The 18,424-nt window shown below is 44.0% G+C and overlaps 1 protein-coding gene across 2 annotated transcripts in view; it reads right to left on the bottom strand.

Moving 5' to 3' along the window:
• The window catches only part of AGBL1 (AGBL carboxypeptidase 1), an 880,118-nt gene that overhangs the window by 737,583 nt on the left and 124,111 nt on the right, over positions 1–18,424 (bottom strand). The gene's annotated exons all lie outside the window — the stretch shown is intronic.

The following is an 18,424-nucleotide window of genomic DNA, read 5'->3' as shown; positions in this document are numbered from 1 at the left end:
CGCAAAACCCTTTCCCAAGGGTCCATAAGCAGTCAGCAACTGTAATGATAAAGAAGACTACAGAAGCAGCTGCCTGCAGGTTCTGAGCAGAGTGGTTGTCATGAGTCATTGCACATACTGCTGAGGTGACGCAGCTGTCTGAGTCCCCCGCGTCCCTGTAACTAACCTTTCACCATGCTCCTACAAATTCACCACAATAAACTCATTGTTTGACTAAGCTAGACTTAAGAAGAATCTTTTCTTTTGTCTGTCATCAGTACCCTTTCTGTGATGAATGTATGTTTATTCGTGTCTCCACAGGGAAAGTCACATAACACAATTGGCACCCGGAGACTGTTTGACAGAGCCGTAGATAATATTGGAAGAAGCTGTGCAATGGATCCTGCTATTGGCTTTAAGACGTGCAACAGTCTGATATACCCGAGGGTGGGGCAGGCACAAGGACAGTACCAATGTGGCTACTTTCCCCATGTAGTATGGGATGGTATGGCTCCTTGCAATAATGGCTGTTGCATGGTCCCTGATATGATTTGGTAAACATTCAACAGACGTTAAGTCTGTCTTCCTCCAGGCAATACGAGGTGGCCCATCTTGAGTCTGGCACGGGTTTGAAGATGCACTGAGATGACTGCCAGACTAGAGAAGATACTTCAATACCTGAAATTCGTACATACTGAAAGGGCTCAAAGAAGGGCTGTGGCAGCATCTGTGGATGAAAAGACATATAACTAAACCCGAACTTTCTGCCTACAAAGAAGTTTGCCCAAGTGAGTGTGGAGTTACAATGGGAGGAGGCATGTAGATGCTGTCCTCAGAAGCAGCATGGAAAGTGGAAAAAGCTAGGAGGAGACTCGGGTGTGTGCTTGCCACTTATTATGCCTGATGGGACACAAGGGGGAGCGAGAGTACAGTTTAGATCTTGCTAATGAGCTCTTCCTAGAATCCCAAACTGTGGGATCCATGGGAAGAATCAGAGGGTGGGGAGAAAGAGAGTGAGGTCAAAGAGATAGAGAATACTATTTCATTCTAACCTCTGATACAGAGAAAGGGGGATCCTTAACTGCACATGCAGATTGGGGTTTTAATAGTGGAAGCTACCACAATCATGGACCCTACTATCTCTGAACTGCTGGAGTTGGGAAGTAATTTTAAACAAGCAATGGACTAGTCCCTCACAGCCAAGCCTGTGAAGCTGAGAGTTGAGGATGTAGACAGGATCAGTCTAAGTACCGTAGAGAAACTGAGCAATGTAACTGTTCACCCCTCCCCAAGACAAAGACTTCATATGAAGGGATACAAGGCTCCCCCATGGAATAGCTCATACACATCATTAGGGATACTTGACCATCGCTGAGTGAAGTCCTCATAAATATCAACAATGAGAAGAGAAGATGGACCGATGTTACTGGGGGAAAAATTAAGTTTGCAAGTTCTGTTTGACATCCAGTTCATTGGGTCAGACAAGTTTATGTTCCCTAAAGAGTTGGGGGTTTTTGTTTTGTTTTGTTATAAGTTAATTCAGCAGGGACCTCAAGACTAATTTGGAACTGCAGTGGCTCTGCAAAGCCCCATAGTAGGACACGATTTAAGGCAGGAGGGGCTCTGACAGATCTTAATACTTCAACCTGACATGTTCATGAGGCATATGCTACATATTTCATGTAGCAAGAAGGTATACTGGATGTGGGAGTTGTTCCCCATGATGGGTCCTTTCAGCAGCCAGGCATGGCCTTGAAATAAGCAATGGGTGCTGGCCTGGAGACTGTCAGACCCAGGGAGCCAGCCTTCAAACTGCCTTCTAAATGCCCATAGATCACCGCTGCTGCCAGCCTCAGTTATGGAGAGAAGCGTCCCTTTTCTTTGCAACAGGCAGCGCTTACTTCAGAGACCCATAACCTGTTAAGCTGCTGCAGATAGGTGACCCGTTACTGTGATATAGTAGTTCAAGGCTTCCCTAAGTGGAAGAAAATGAGCAGACATCCGCATCACTTCCTCCAGGGCTCAAGGAACACCTCTTTTGAAAGCCCAGGAAGCTCACAAAACTTACCAGATTGACAAGATGCCCATCTCCAAAGCTATGTAAACAATCAACAGTTGTGAAGCAAAGATTTCAGTAGAGCACTTGCCCCACATCTGCCTGTGTGCTGGGCGGAGAGTGCCAGCGTGCAGGTCTGTGAGTCATGACCCACGCAGGGATTGGGTGTTTGAGCGATACAGATGCCTGAGTTCCTTTTGTTCTTGTAAGGAACCCATTATTCAAGCTCATGTAAGTAATGTCCCAAAATTAATTGGTTCCCCACAATAGACTTTCAGTAGAATCAATTTTTTTGCTCTGTCGTTTCCTATCTGAGATGAATAGACATTTGTAACTCCCCAGGAAAAGTTACACAACGGTTTATTTTTAGGTTTTGTTAGACAGAGCTTATATAAGAAAATATACTACTTTTTAATAAATTCACTATTGGAAAATGTGACTGTCTATAAGTTAGCCTCAGGGAAAAAAATGGAAACAATGTTGGTTTTGGAAATGGGGAAAGATGGGGAAAGGGGAGACGGAAAAGTAGCAAGGAGCGAGAGAAGAATGAGGGAAAGAAGAGGGAGAGAGCGGATATTTTCATCATATTTCTATTCTTCTCTGTGTCCCTACAAGGCTGGGTGGGGGGAAAAAAGATAAAGACCGACGCACATTTTGAACCTTATCATGTGTAAAGGACATGATCTTCTCAGAGTAGAGAAGCCACTTAGGACAATCGCAGGGTCCCGTTTACTGAATAGGGTTGTCACATCAGGATCCACTTCCTCCAGCCTAGTGAAACCTTCCCCTCTCCAGGCATGATTACAATATGGTGCACTTCTTCCTCAACTCACAGGCTCTAAAGCAGCACTTCATTCTACTGCCAACCAGTTCTAGTGGACAGCATCTCAGAGTCATAGAAGTAACTTCTCCTCACTCTGTACTAATTCAAAAGAGTCACCCAACAAACTCTGTGGCCAAGCCCTTAGTGAAGGTGTGGTCCCTTCACATCCTCTCTTCCCATCACATATCGAACCCTCTGCCTCATCCAGATTCCTTCTCAGCACCTATGGATGGATCATCCTTCTTTTCTCTGGGTCTGAAAGTAATAACCGCTTCTATGACAACATATGTTTGGTTCTGTTGCATCCTCTGTTTGACACACTGAACCGAACCTCCCGCTGGTCAGCACTGTCCTTGTGAATGGTTGTCTGAGCCGATGGCTCCTCTCAACAGAAGGACTGCAAGATCAAACAACAAAGAACTTATGGCAAAAGGCTGGGCTCAGAGCAGGAAGGGGACTCCTCACATAAACACCAAGGTGTGCTGTGGGAAGAGAACAAGCTGCACTGGTGATGCTCAGGCCAAGGCACACCATTCACCCTAGCCTTATTCTGTGAGGCTTCCTTACATCTGACAGAAGTTTAACAGAGTTCTGCCCTCCCCTCTTCCACGCCATGATTTCTGTGTCCCCACTCAGTTTTTCTGGTGTTCTCCACTGAGATTGTTATATGGATCTCTTTATCAAGATACCTTGTCAAGTGGTGGTGGTGGCACACGCCTTTAATGCCAGTACTCAGGAGGCAGAGGCAGGTGGATCTCTGAGTTCGAGGCCAGCCTGGTCTACAGAGTGAGTTTCAGGACAGCCATGGCCACACAGAGAAACCCTGTCTCAAAATGCCAAAAAAAAAAAAAAAAAGGATACCTTGTCAATTGTCTCGGAAGAAACACAAGGCCAAGACCAGTCCAAGATACCACTGTCAACAGTTAGTCTATGCTGGGTTTCAGATTCAGTCCCCTGGGCTATTGGGTGAATGAATGAGCATCAACCAAACCAGAGGGCTGTGGTCCTTAGAGCTCCTACAAAACAAATGAGTCACACCATGGGACTCTAGGTGACTCTGCCACAGATGTTCAAGTCTTGCCCTTCTCTTGAGGCTACATGGCTCCATTATATGAGCTACTCATGCTGGTTTAGGATACAATATGTGCTTCTAGCCAAATGTGTGTTTGGGAGCTCCCCTGAGCTGTAATCAGCAAAACAGAATTGCACGTTCAAGTATTATTTTTTCTGCAAGACCATGTAAGTGCACACGAGTGTAAAAAAAAAAAAAACAACAACAACAACATGAAAATCCAGTGCTGTGTTCCATGGAGGTTTTTCTCATTGTATCAACAGACCTTTTATTTTGCTTGTTTATAACATTTTAAATTGCAGGGCTTTGCTTAGCACCCCCGAGAATTTTGACCCATGTGAGGAGCCGACCATTTTATTTTGGTTTTTCCTGTTACAACATTTCATGCAACCATGACCCTGAGTTGAAAGTGATGAGACTTATGGCTGGTGATGTGTTTGTAAAAAAAAAAAAAAGCTTACAGCTCTTCCAACGCTTCCTTTACCGAATTAGTCCTTTGTAACAAAAACACGTCTTGCCTTGGCTGATCTTGGCTACAGTCCTTTGCTGCCTTAATGGAGTTCTAGTTTATCTGATATCTGACGTTCAGATGAAAATTGGAGACTAACAAGGAAGTAATAAAGGGAAGGATTTCTTGATGAAAGGTGCTGGATTGGCAAATACAGGACACTGGGGCCCTGTACACCGAGGAGGGTTGATGACATTTGTCTTTATTCTAAGGCAATGCAACCAATAACACGTCATTCTAATGACCTGCACTCATTATACGTTTTGAATTTCAAAAAAAAAAAGTGGGTAGTGGAGAAAAAAATCTTTAATTGTCCCTTATTCAATGACCTTATTCATGGTTTCCCTGTTAATCCCCAGCAAGCTGTCATGTTTACTAACATCTTAAGTAACAAAACTCCTTTCTTTGCTGACTCTACATCAGTCAATTTTTTCCCTGAGAATAGTTTGGGAAGTTTTGCAAAAGTCAATACGTATCTAACACCCGACAAGCGGAGATTCATCAAACTTTGGAAAAGCAAAGGTAGAGAAGAGCTAAAGAATGAAATGAGGGTCACTAGGATCAGTGGCTAGGGGTTCTTGGGAGATCTAAGAGAAAAACACCACTTCTAAGAGCAGAAGAATACTCAGGAGGAATTATGAGTTTTTAGACACAGCTCTGAGAGAGCTCAGAGACTGGGGGACACTAAACTTTCCAACCCTCTCCCAAGCAGACCAGCTCTCCCATAGTCTGACTCTATAAATGGCTTCTTCTTAACATTGGTTTTAGACAAATCAATTCCTATTGTGCATATTGATACATACTTGTACATATGCGTGAGCACACACATACACACACATTGTAATTTCCTGGAGAGATGAGGTGAGGTACATAGACTGGATTATGGAAGTAGAATAAAAAGATGGAGAAAAGTCCCAAGGCCTTGTATCTCTCTGTCTCCTGGGTATCCCTTGTTTGATTGGTTACTCCTGCTACAGCTAAAGACCTTTAGCCTATTTTTCATTGTGGAATCACTAAACAGCAGAGAATTAGTTCATTTCTGTTTTCCATCCAATTCACTGACTATACTTATCTCTCTGGGTTAAGTCCTCTAGCACGTCTGAAGAATGGTTTACTGTTACCCTTACTTTTGCTCAAAGTATTTTTAATTGAAGTTCAAATGTTTTTCTTTAGTAGAGCCACCCATTGGTGTAGTTTTTGCACTCATGTAAGAAGATAAATAAGTAAATAAATAAATAAATAAACAAAACAAAAAGAATTACGCTATGGTATCAATGGTGCTTAGCTACAAGAAGGGGCAGTGGTGATCCTGCTTGCCTGCTCAGATTTTTCTAATATTTTTTTACTCCAAATGTCCTACAATACATTTAAATAATTAAGAGAGTAAAGGGGAAATAACCCTGTGATTGGAGCTATAACCCAGCAGCCCTTAGACTTTTAGTGTATGCCATGTAGTCAATGTTTAATCACAGGGCAAGCAAGCCTGCAGGTTACCATAGCAACCACCTCACCTTTTGTTTTACCCCCATCTCCTTTAAAAGTGAATTATCTCCCTAGCCCCTCAAGGCATTGGTGAGCAGAACTATCTTTACAAAGGTATTTGTCTTCTAAACTGAAAAGCCTAGAGACCTTTAAGCCTCAAAGGATTGACTTTCTCCTGGAGAAGCTGGAGCCTCGTGGCAGCTGCGTGTGAGAAACGTTTGGAGTCACAGATTAGTGCATCTACAAGCCTCCTGCTACTCTGCCCAAGTCAGAATTTGGCAGAGTTAGAAGGAGTTGTCTGTCAGTGCTGCTTTTTATTCCCCTACCTCAGGATTGTACCATTCCTTTAGAGGTAGGATGAGGTCCTACCTTCATCAGAACAATTGTAGGTATCTATAGCAGGTTACCACATGATATCCTAACAGCTACATCCAGGAATGATGCACACGATCATCATTGGCCTCTAAACTTATCTTTGCCAGCCACAGGAACTCATCCCTGCTTTACTGGTCCTGATCCCTGTGCAGACCCGTGAGCTTTCTAACAGCTGTCTACCTGGAGTCCTGAACAAGGCTGGGCTCTACCACATTCTAGCTATGCAACACTGACATGCCATTTTACACCTCCTCCACGGCCCAATTCTTTTATCTGAAAGACAAAACAAATAATAGCTTCTTCACTCTTCGCTTGAGAGAATTAAATGAGATACTATTATAAAAAGTAAGCACCTAACGCCAGCGACACAACAGCTGCTTCATGCCTGCTGCCTGTGAAAATCACCATCATCAACATGACGTTGTTTATGTTTCTAATGTTTATGATTCTAATGACCCCTCTGTTCTTACACACAACAAAGTGTCAAATGCTCCACATGTGATTATGTTCCTTTTCAAAGGCCCACTCAAGAACAAAAGCATCAGTATCACACAGCTTTTGAGGTAAACACTAGTTCTACCATTTCCTAGCTATGGAATCTTGATTGCATTATTTAGTACTATATTTTAAATGCCATTTAAATGAGTCCCCTCCTGCCTCCCCTGCTAATTCAGGAGCAGCCACATGATTCAAGGCAAACTCACAGACAGTAGCCCAATCTGTAAGACCAAGACCAAGTTATGTATCCCCAAATACTCTGACACAGTGTAAAGATTCCCATTCCAAAAAGAAGTAGGACACAGAAAGCTGGAGCAGCGCCAAAGCGAGACCAATAATCACCACAGGGAATCCGTGGGAGAGCAAGTCAGTTCACCGTAACAGGCAGCGAGCAGACTGATTCAGACAGAGGCAGGGCATGAGAGCCACCAAAGCCGTGACTACTTCATCAAGCTAGGCCTTCGCTTCTTAGGGTTCCCAAATATTCCAACACAGTACCACCAGCTGGGGGAACTGGGTTCCAGGGTGTGTGTGTGTGTGTGTGTGTGTGTGTGTGTGTGTCTGAATAAATCCAAGCTTTGAGGCCTTCTGACAGGTTTAGGGAGAGAAATTATGTTCAGCTACATAGCATATTCTAACATGCAACTGGAAGATCCCTGCATGCATAGATCAAAGAGTTCTATGCTTTGTTCTGGAACCTCCTAAAAGCACATTTTCTGAGCATGGGTAAGCTCTCCCTTCTCAGGCAAGAAAGACAACTAAGAGCAGACAATCACTCAGCAAGCCTCACCTTCTTGCAAGCTTTCTCTTCACTATCTACCAACCGGGAACAATTACATCCCAAAATTTACTCGGTCCCAATCAGGGCTTCACACTGAAACATGCACTTTGACCCACAGGACCCAAACTCAGCAATATGGCACCTGGAACTCCCCATTCTGTGACATTCTGAGGCTCAAGATTAGGGTGCCCCTACCCATAATATGCACTGTGCGTGCCTTTGCAAGAGGCTGTTTTGGTGATCCTCTCAGTGAGCCAATTTAGAAAATATTTCTGGACAAAATAGCCTTTCCCAGGGCTTCCAGATCGCATTATAAACCGACGAGCTGCCTGCCTTCCCACTGTAACACCAGGTACAAGGGAAACTATTTATTTGCTGAATGTTGCCTATGTGCACAGCATCCACTAATCATTTTACACGGATCATCTCGTTTGTCTTATGGAAGTGCTGTAGAATAAGCATTGTATTTCTAACTTTACAAATACAGATGCAGAGTCTGAGGAGTGTTGAAAAGCTTATTGAAGTCCACCGAGCTTATAAATGACCTAGCTAGGATTCTAATGCAATCTCCCATCTGACTAAAGAGCTGACATCCTCTGCTGTCCCAAACCCTTGATGCCCCGGGTAGCATCCAGTACAAACATTTAACTCCTTTTTAAAATTTTTGTTTAATTAATTTATTCAGATTACAACTCAATTATTATTTCATCACTTGTATCCTCCTGTTCCTCCCTCCCTCCTGCTTTCACCCTATTCCCCTCCCCTAGGTCTATGACCGAGGGGGACCTCCTCCCTCACTTTATGGTCATCAGCTATCAAGTCTCATCTTGGTAGCCTGCTTATTCTTTCTTTGAGTGCCACCAGGCCTCCTCATCAAGGGGAGGTCATCAAATATGGGGCACCAGAGTTCATGTCAGAGTTGGTCCCTGCTCTCCACATAACTGTAGAGAATGTCTTACCAATACAACCTGCTTCTTACAAAATGTTCCTGAAAGGCTATCAGAGATAAAGCCTAAGGGTCTCAGAGGAAGTGGGTTTCTCCCCATATCTTCCACCTGCCCTGTGTCTTCCCAGATCCTTAAGTTCTATGAGGAATGAGAAGCAAATTCCAGAGGGGTTATGGCCTCAAATAAGTAGCCAGCAATTATTCAGGTCACTCAAATGATGTCTAGGGGGTCTTTCTGATACCCAGACAGAAACTAAGTGAGGCCAGCTCAGAAGTCAGGTTCAGAATGTAATGTAAGTGCAATGACTTTGAGATGAAGGGGCCTGAGGTTATCCTCACCCACTCACTACACCTGCAGCTGCAGCAGAGGCCCTACTCCTGCACAGGCATGAAGCAGTAAGATGCAGACTGAAACGTAACTAAACTCAACCGCCATCTATGGTGGAAATCTCGCTTGATTGTGCCTTGCTCAAACAACAGTAACGTCACTGGATTTAGACACAGGTGCCTCTTTCTCTTTGTAATGTGGATATATCTCTATAAACTTGAGTGTTGGTTTCAAGCAAATCCTGTTTTCCCATCACCTGCCTTTATAAAATTAAGGACACTTTCTCTTGGTTCCAGAACTAGTGGCTCACCTGGAAGGAGGCCTTGTATAGTTTTTCCAAATGGTTTTAAATCTGGATGTTCCTCTTTTAAGCCGGAAGCTCCATTTTAACTTCTCACAACATAGTTGTAAACCAGAGGAGCATTCAACCTCTTGGCTATGCCTTGAATCTGCATCTTCCTCTCCCTGACAAGCGGAGGTTCTGCTATTCCTCCTGCCCTCTGTGCTCACTGCCTGGTGCAGGATGCTGGCAGCCACACTACAAGGCCCCTAGAACAGAGATCCTCTGATTCATCAATCCACATCACATATAGGAGGCAAATCAATAGTCCCATCCCATAATTTATTGCTCTTTTGTGTGTGGTTCTAGGACTTGTACCTAAGATAGACCCAAGCTGCACCACTTGAGCTGTGATTTAATTACTTTTTTTTTACTTTTATTTTATTTCATTTGTGTGTGTGTGTGTGTGTGTGTGTGTGTGTGTGTGTGTGTGTGTGTGTGTGTGTTTTGAGGCTGGCTTTCACCAAGTGCCAGGCTTTAAATTTACATTCTTGCTGCAGCCTCCTGAGTAGTTGGAATGGCAGACTCATCAGGCCTGGCTCCTGCCTTTATCAATTCCAAAACCTATCTTCCATGTTTCTTTCAAAAGGTAAAATGTTATCAGTGATAGTGCATCTATGGCAAATGGCTGCATTTTTTCACTCTTAGTAATATGTGAATATTGATGTACCTTTCCATCAGCACAAGAAAATATGGTCATATTGTCATATTGGTACGTTTAAAAAATACCTAAAATCAATTGATTCCCAGCAGTGGGCAGCAATCTGCATGGTTTGTTCTGCATACACAAATAAACAGAAGCCTTTTCCCTTAAAACAAATGCTGCTGCTGTTTCTGCTGCTGCTGCTACTGCTGCTGCTGCTGCTGCTGCTACTGCTGCTGCTGCTTTAGGCAATGAATTGTTAACTAAAACCATGTACACACACCTAAGGTGCTATAGTAATCCACTCAATAAACATTTATTTAGCATTAGTAATATACCAATATGTTCCAGGCACTATTACTATAATAGGGACACAGCTAAAACACAAAATGAAGCCCCAGATCTCGTGGAGCATGCATGTGTGTAATACAGGTGCCAACATACACAAAAACTTCAGGCAGTGGCCAGAGGAAACAGAAATGATGTTCCAGTGCCTGGATGGGGCAGTTAGGTTAGATGGCGTGGTCAGGGGAGACTTTGCAGATTGGGCATCTAGGCCGAGACTACATAGTAAGAAGGAGTTCCGAGGCAGAACCTACAACCGGGGAATTCCTGAAATCTTGAGAGCACAGCAAATGAAAATTTCCAAAACTTGGTGAGTAAAGAAATAACAAAAAGCAGGAGGGCTAATGGCTGGAGGGAAAGTAAGGAGAGAAAATACAGGAAATGACCAGAAAGGTACGGAATGGTCTCTCTCTCCCTCTCTCTCTCTCTCTCTCTCTCTCTCTCTCTCTCTCTCTCTCTCTCTCTCTCTCTCTCTCTCTCACACACACACACACACACACACACACACACACATGCAATTTGAGAGCCATTGAAGAAAGGTGTACAAAAATGAGGGAACAAGTCACACCACGGCTTTCTCACCCTCCTGCATTACTATTTGTCTGTGACATCTCTTTTTTTAAAAGCCCCATGGAATGAGCAACTTTGCCTTGAAGCTTCTGGGACACTCCCATGCATCCAGAGTTTGGCTTTGAGCTTATTCTCTCAGTGGGTGAGAAAATGCTCACCAACCCCCAAGAAGATATTTCTCCCGCTAAGTCCCCCTGGGAAGCCCTGGCCCTCACTTCACTTGGCTACTTCCACTGTCCGTGCATCCAAGGATGAGACCTGAAGGAAGCAGGCTTTATACCTACCTAGAAGGAAGGAAGTAGAAGCTTCCCCTGCCTGCCCTCGCTCTCTTCCAGTTGATACGTGAGGCACCTGTGTGCTGTGGCCACCTCCTGCTTGGGCCACAATTCAGTAGGGCTGCAAGGAAGCAAGTTGTGCGGTTTTGTAGACATGTGATTCAGTCCATGTTTCACAGAACCTCCAGACTCTCCTATCTGAGGAGGTGCAAAGAGCACACATGTCCAGACTGCTGCCTTTGGCCTTGTCAACCAACAACACATCACTATGAAATTCCAAGTCTCTGAGCCTTCCGCATGCTCCTGTGAACTCAGCGCCAACCACTATCAATCCTTGCATTCGCTTTCCTGTCACCTGGATTATAGCAACCTGACTTCCTCCATCACCATCACCCCATGCCTCCATTCTCTCTTCATGCACAACCTATCTTACTAAAGCACAGCATGGAAGACACACACACACACACACACACACACACACACACACACACACACACACACACCAGAAACAAAGTAACAGCTCCAGGACTGAGCTTCCAGTAGGAAGGACTGAGGTTTCCAGTAGAGAGAGAGAGAGAGAGATCTAGGGTCAGGGCTAGGAGCTACGAAACAGGTAGAGTGCAGTTCTAACCCTCACTGTTGTCCGCTCACATACTCATCTCTGCCAAGATTTCATTCAAAATCATTTGCTTTTTCAAAAAAACAGATTTGAGGCCTTCTGAAATGAAATGCATGGATATATTTTATTTCCAACACACCCAGTGCACATCACACAGCTGTGAGGAGCTCAGCTAACCTCTTTGAGCCTCATGAGAACAAGGCTTTCTCATCCTCCTCCTGGGCACATCTGGGTCTGGATATTACTTATTGTGGGGAGCTATCCTGAGTATTGTAGGATGTTAGTAGCAAGTTGGTCTCTACTCCACAGCTTCTAGGAGAAACCCCCGCCCCACACAGATGTGACAGACAAAATGTCCCCAGCCTCAATAAATGTTTCCTCAGGAGCAAAATCAATCACACTGAAAGTCACTGCTGTAGAATTGTTAAATATTTACCTGTCTTACAGGACTATTGCAGGCATTAAGAGAACTAATATATGAAAGTTGCTTCGTAACCTGCCACCTCTAGGATGTCTAGGAACCAGCTGATGTGCATCTTGACATAAATAAATAATTGTGCAGTCAATCCTGGGTGTAAGGAGGAAGCAGTCGTGTGCCTCTGAAGCTGGGAGTGTTTATCTTTTTGTCTATCCCTTTAAATCTTTGTGATACTTTATCTTTGCCAACCAGCAGCCAGCCATCAATTATGCCAGGATGATACAAGTTCTAAAATCTAAAGGGTTTCCAACCCCACAACCCTGGATGTTAACTCCTGAGCATCCAAAATAAAAATAAAAAAAAGAGAGTGTATATTGATGGGCTAAAGGGGACCAGATTTGCATACATTTGTGGGCTTATTCATCCCTTTGTTTATTCAAATAACTGGCTCTGAGTGTCTACTGTATAAAATACATTAGAGTTAATGGCTTAAGAAATAAGGATTAATGGAATACAGTCCCCAGGGTTGAGGCTCACTCAGTCTATAGTAGGGGTCAGCATATTGCCCACAGCCTATTTTTATAAAGTTTTATGGGAACACGGCCATAGCCATTCCTTTATGTGTTGCCTATAGCTGCTTCTGCCCTCTCAGGGCAAAGGGAAATAGCTGTAATAGAAACTGTGTGGTCCACAAACTCTAAACTATTTTTTTGTTAGCCATTTCCCAGAAAAGGCTTCTAGAGGGAAGATAGGCACTAAAAACAAGCAGGTGTCATTCAATGCAAGGGGCAGATCTTAGGAGACCAATTTAAATTTGAACAATTCCTATCCCTGTATAATGTCAGCTCCTGAAACCTCCAATGGCAGTAATGACAAACTAATATTGACTTTTACCAACACTGATTAAGATCCAGAGCTCTACTCCCACTCCCAAATAGGAGTCACTTATTTCTATGGTACTCACTATTCTTAGACGGGACAGAACAGCCTACCTTAACAGCCATGTCTCTGTGGTTGCAATAATTTGACTCCACAGGATCATAAGAGCAGACATCATAACCACTATGCAAACTGCTCTCCACCATATCTTGCCCTCACGGTGATTAAGTTATGCAATTACATCAAATCCACACCTTCCTCATCCATGGCCTCTCTTACAGACTTTTCAAAGAATCACTAGGATTCAAACTTACAGGCAAATGTTAGAATAGAGGGAAAGCTCCAGAGACAGAGGTGGTAAAATATAATGTCCTGCCTACATGTAAGACCTGACCCTAATTAACAACTGCATATCAATAATAATTTTGTAGCCACATTTTACGTCACACAGGAACGCCTCATCACCACCGCCCCACAGCTCTGTTAAGTCCCAGGATGGCCACCCCTGAAGAGGTTGACCATCAAAGGAAAAGGCTCACTACCCTGCCTTCCTGCAATCTAGTACAACTCCACTGCCTTCAATGATTAGGTTCCAGTTCAATTGCTTGATATGGCCCGTTAGTCCTAAGAGACTCCAAAATAGCTGGACCGGGGCTTGATGGTGAATACGAGACTCTGGCTTTCTCTGGGTCAAACTTCACTAGCTCTTTTTTTTTTTTAAGGGCCACTACTTAGACAAGTGTGGCACACTTTCCCAGCCTCCCACAGGAAGCATCATGCCACTCCACCTTAACATTGTAATCGCAAACAACAGGGCAAACTCCCAGAGACCCCGCTCAGGAATACACTCGGGAGTGTTCAATGTTGATCTCTTCTGGACCCTCAGACAACTTCTCGGTGTCTATTAGGAGTCAGGGAGTAAGGAAAAAGCCAAGCTGTTGATAAATGGGGTCTCTGCCTGTGTTCCTGTTATGTCTACTGCACATGTGACATTTAGGCTTTGATGATTATATATATATATATATATATATATATATATATATATATATATGGACAAAGACCGAGTTTAAAATCGAATAGTCAGTCTATGACTAAACCCAGAGTCCAGGGTTCCTGGCTCCAGATGAAGGTTGACAGCTATATGAAGGTTTGGTGCTTAGGGAGCAGTCACCACTGAAGTGAAGTTTAGCTCTCCTTGTGCTGCTTGTGGGATCTCAGTAAGTCTTTAATTTCTGCTAACTATATCTTCTTGGCACATAAAAAAAGGTATAGCACTATGACTATTATATAAATGAGGACAGAGAATTCAATGAAATGTGAGCAAAGTGCCCAGCGAGTGTTAATAATCACCATAGTCATGCTGTGGCTGTTCCGACATCATGGTTGCTCTCTTCCCAGCCTCTCCCTACTCCCCAGCTTACAGTGGGCTTACAGTAGCAGTTCATCAAAATGCCATCAAATTGGGAGAAAGGCCTCTTGCAGAGGGGTGCAGAACTAGAAAACTCCTGCCTTCCAGACCAACCTAGGACCATCACAAGTTGTCACAAGATTCTGGAAGACTAGCGACCCTAAGTAGTAGCGTTGCTGCTATCATGTAAAAGCAGCCTGCGATATGCTATACGAATGCCCCCCGCCCCCAGCCCTCGGTCAATCCTCTGCAATCATGCTAACACTACTTGGAAGGCAACAAATTCCATCCGCTGTTCTTACCCTAGGCTCCACTCACCCTGCCTGCTCCCACCTCCCTTAAATAATGGCTGCGCAAATGCCTCTGAGACTGTCTTCAGCTAATTTCCTTCAAGACATGCAAGCTGCTAACGCTGGGAAGCACAGATAGTGTGCGCTAGCAAATATGGCCAAAATTAGATTAAAATAACCTCCTGATAAACAAATTACTCACCGAAAATAAATATTGGACTAGCAGTGGTCGAGATAACTAGAAGAACAGCACCACCACATGGCAAGAAGATGAACTACAGGAGCGGCTGTCTACAACTCAGCCCACACAACCCACAAAGTCAGACTGGGGGCGGGGGAGGGAAGGCAGGGGGGGAAGGGAAAACAGACGACCAGAATAAGTTGTAAGCTTTTCATTTAAACTTTTTAAAAATCACTTTTGTACTTATGCAAAATACGTAAGTATTTGGCAGACAAGACTGATCTTGAATCCAAGAATATAAAGAGGAATAGGCCAAATTGAATATGGTGTAATAGGAGCCTGTAATCCTTCCCAGTTCCTGCTTGGTCCTGGATCTCATGCCCTCATTTATCAGCCTTTCCTGATGCTCACCCTCCAAGCAGCAGACACAGGCTCCTCACTCACACCTTAGCGGTCCAACATCTCTCACTGGGTCCCATTCAAATGTTATGTGGAGTGGACATGTGATATTCTGACTTAAGTAATGCATGCTCTTCCAAACTTGTCCTCCTGATACTTGGACACTATTTACTTAGCTTCCTTTCAACATTTGGTTGTTCCTTCCTTGGGTGTTGAATCTCTTCCTGGTGACGCATAGGGCTTAGCTAACTGGAACAAAGAGACTACCCAGAAAACCCTTGAAGCCAGCTAGCTGAGTAAATGACTTAAACCTTCCAAACTTCAGTTACTGTACTTGTAAGATGGGGGTGGCAAAAGCTTCTTTTCAGGTTAAATATATACACAGTGTCTGACATACTAAGAACTCAATAAATGGTGGGTATAAGTGTTGTCATTTTAAATCAGAATTTTGATGGATGTAGCTTGCTATGCTGCCTTCATATGAAGCCAATTGCTGCAGTCCATCCCTGTGTGACAAATACAAAAAAAATCAATATTATTTGAAGGAGATTTTTGGTTCATCAGGTGATATATATTGCATGGTTTCCCAGAAGTCATGTAGAAGAGATATCAGGTTTATGAACATACCACAGTTACTAAGGCACAGTGGAAACAAATTCTAGGATACTGGACTCCTTCCTCATCCAACATAAATAATTAACAGTGTCTTTAATGTGGCCTGATATGAGGCATGAGGATGCAGTAAGAAGTCCAACCCTTGTGTGGGTGCTCAAAAAAGAAAACAGTCATATATGTTTATCTGCAGAACGATCATTGATTTCATCCTTCTATGTAAAGCAGTGATTCTCAATCTGTGGGGCACGCTCCCTTTGGGGGGGGGCATGTATCAGATATCCTAATATCATATATTTACATTATTCATAACAGCAGGAAAATTTCAGTTATGGAGTAGCAATGAGATAATTTTATGCTTGGGGATCACTACAATGTGAGGAACTATACTAAAAGGTCACAACATTAAGAAAGTTGAGAACCATTTTATACTGTAAAGAGTTAGCAAGGAACCCAATGCTGGACAATATGAGAGTGGGTGGTATTCAGTCGTGCCCTGACAGAGGCACGCGTGCTGAGATCTAAGAAGAGCTGTTTGAGCTGCCTCAGAGCTCTCCATGGTTCACCTCTTCTACCTACTTCTCAGTTTTCTCCTCTGGGAATGAGAGGGACAAGTCAAGTTAATAGTTTCCAGGGTATTCCGGGTCCATACGGTTCTAACTATACCCGTTAATTACCTTCTAAGGGATCTGTGAGAACTAAATGACATGGTTAAGCTCTCTCTACTCAGCAAACACATATGTTTGGAAAAGCGTGATGGCCCATGCCTGTCATCTCCACACTTAAGGGGCTGAGGTCTGGGGAATCATGAGTCCAAGTCCAGCCTAGACACACAGTAAGTTCTAGGCCAGACTTCTCTAAAGGAGTAAGACAAGGTACTTCACTGTACTTAACCATTCCATAGTGTGTCACATTTCACAACATCATCCACTACATGGTAAACATAGGCATTACTATAAAATAATCAAAAAATCAATAATAATTGGCTTGGGAAGGTTGATCAGTTGGTTGGTAAAGTGCTCACTTGGCAGGCATGAAGACCTAAGTCCAAGTCAATCCCCGAAGCCACACCAAAACATTAGATTCGGTCATGAACATGCTTGTAATTCCAACACTGGGAAGGCAGAGACAACAGATCCCTGAGGCTCACTGGCCCCTTGGCAAGCTCTGGGTTGAGTAAGAGGCTCTTTCAAACAAAACAAGATGGATACGGACTAAAGAGCAGCTTATAAAGTTGATCCCTAGCCTCCACATACAAGTGAACTCACATACTTGTTCCTGTATGTACAGGGGGAAGAGAGGGAGGGAAGAAAGGAAGGGTGGGGAGGGAGGAGGGAGAGAGAGAGAGAGAGAGAGAGAGAGAGAGAGAGAGAGAGAGGGAGGGAGGGAGGGAGAGAGAGAGAGAGAGAGAGAGAGAGAGAGAGAGAGAGAGAGAGAGAGAGATGTTTTCATAAATACAAGGAAAATTCAAGTTCTTTCCGCCGTGACAGTCTACCATCTTCAGTTTCATTGGGAAGCCAGCAGAGGAAGCCTGGAAAACCTGGAGTGCCGGGCTTGTCCAGGAAGGCTAGTGCTCCTGGAGGGAAGGTCACAGGCTACGTGGAAACATACCCATGAGTCCAAGGAAGGCTGCATTGCTCTGCTGGTGCTTGTTTAGGATCATCAGGTGAAAGGGGCCACAGTGTCAACCATCTTCTAACGCACATATCCGTTCCAAGGAGATGCCAGCACTCCTAGCATTTTCAGTGAATCCTGAAATCAGCCGTCTTTGACTTTTCAAAGCAGAGCAGTCACCTGGCCACCACGTCCTCCCGCATTCCAAGCATAAGTCTACAGGGCCTACCAGGCAGCTCGGTTTACAGGGTTTGCCCTTCCCTCCTCTTACTGCATGCAGTAGCACTGCTGCAGGCTGCCCCCTGGGAGACAGGCAGGCAGAGCACCAACTAGGAAGGGCTGTGGTGAGAAGTCGCATCTTCCTGCCAAACTTTCCACTCTTCCTCTTGTACATCCCCTCCTTCCTTTCTTTTATCTTTCTCTTGCACTAACGTCTCTCAGGCTCCTCCCATCCCTTAACTTCTGTAAACTGCCAGAGTCCTCTGAATGCTAATTCTCAAATAGAGGAGAGGCATGAAGTAGACTCCTCATTGCCTTCATAAGATTTAGGGCCTGAGCCAGAAGGTGTTTCCTTGTTGCAAGATTATGACCTTTAAGTCTGGGCCGCAAGGTTAATGCCCAGACATTACTGGAAGATTCATCCCTGGGGCCAGCACAAATCAACTACAATCCCATTGCTGTACCTCATTTCAAGGGCTGCCTCCATGGTCATAATTTTTCATAAAGGCATTCATGGTTAATGCTTATGGAAAGGAGGTTAAGAAACAGAAAGAAGGAGAGAGGGACTGTGGGGACAATGATGTCAGGGGAGGGGTATAGAAGTTAGGGAGAAGGGCAGAGAGAGAGAAAGAAATGAGAGAAACAAAAGCTTAGTGCAAAGAGGGAGGGAAGGAGAGAGAGAGCAAGAGAGCAAAGCAGAGAGAGCTCATAAGATGTTGTTTTGGCTTGTTAGAGGAAAACAGCATAAGCAATTGAAGTAGTGC

The sequence above is a fragment of the Acomys minous genome (assembly GCF_964271855.1).
Source record: "Acomys minous genome assembly, chromosome: 2".
NCBI lineage: Eukaryota > Metazoa > Chordata > Mammalia > Rodentia > Muridae > Acomys > Acomys minous.
This window is presented reverse-complemented; position numbering and strand designations above follow the sequence as displayed.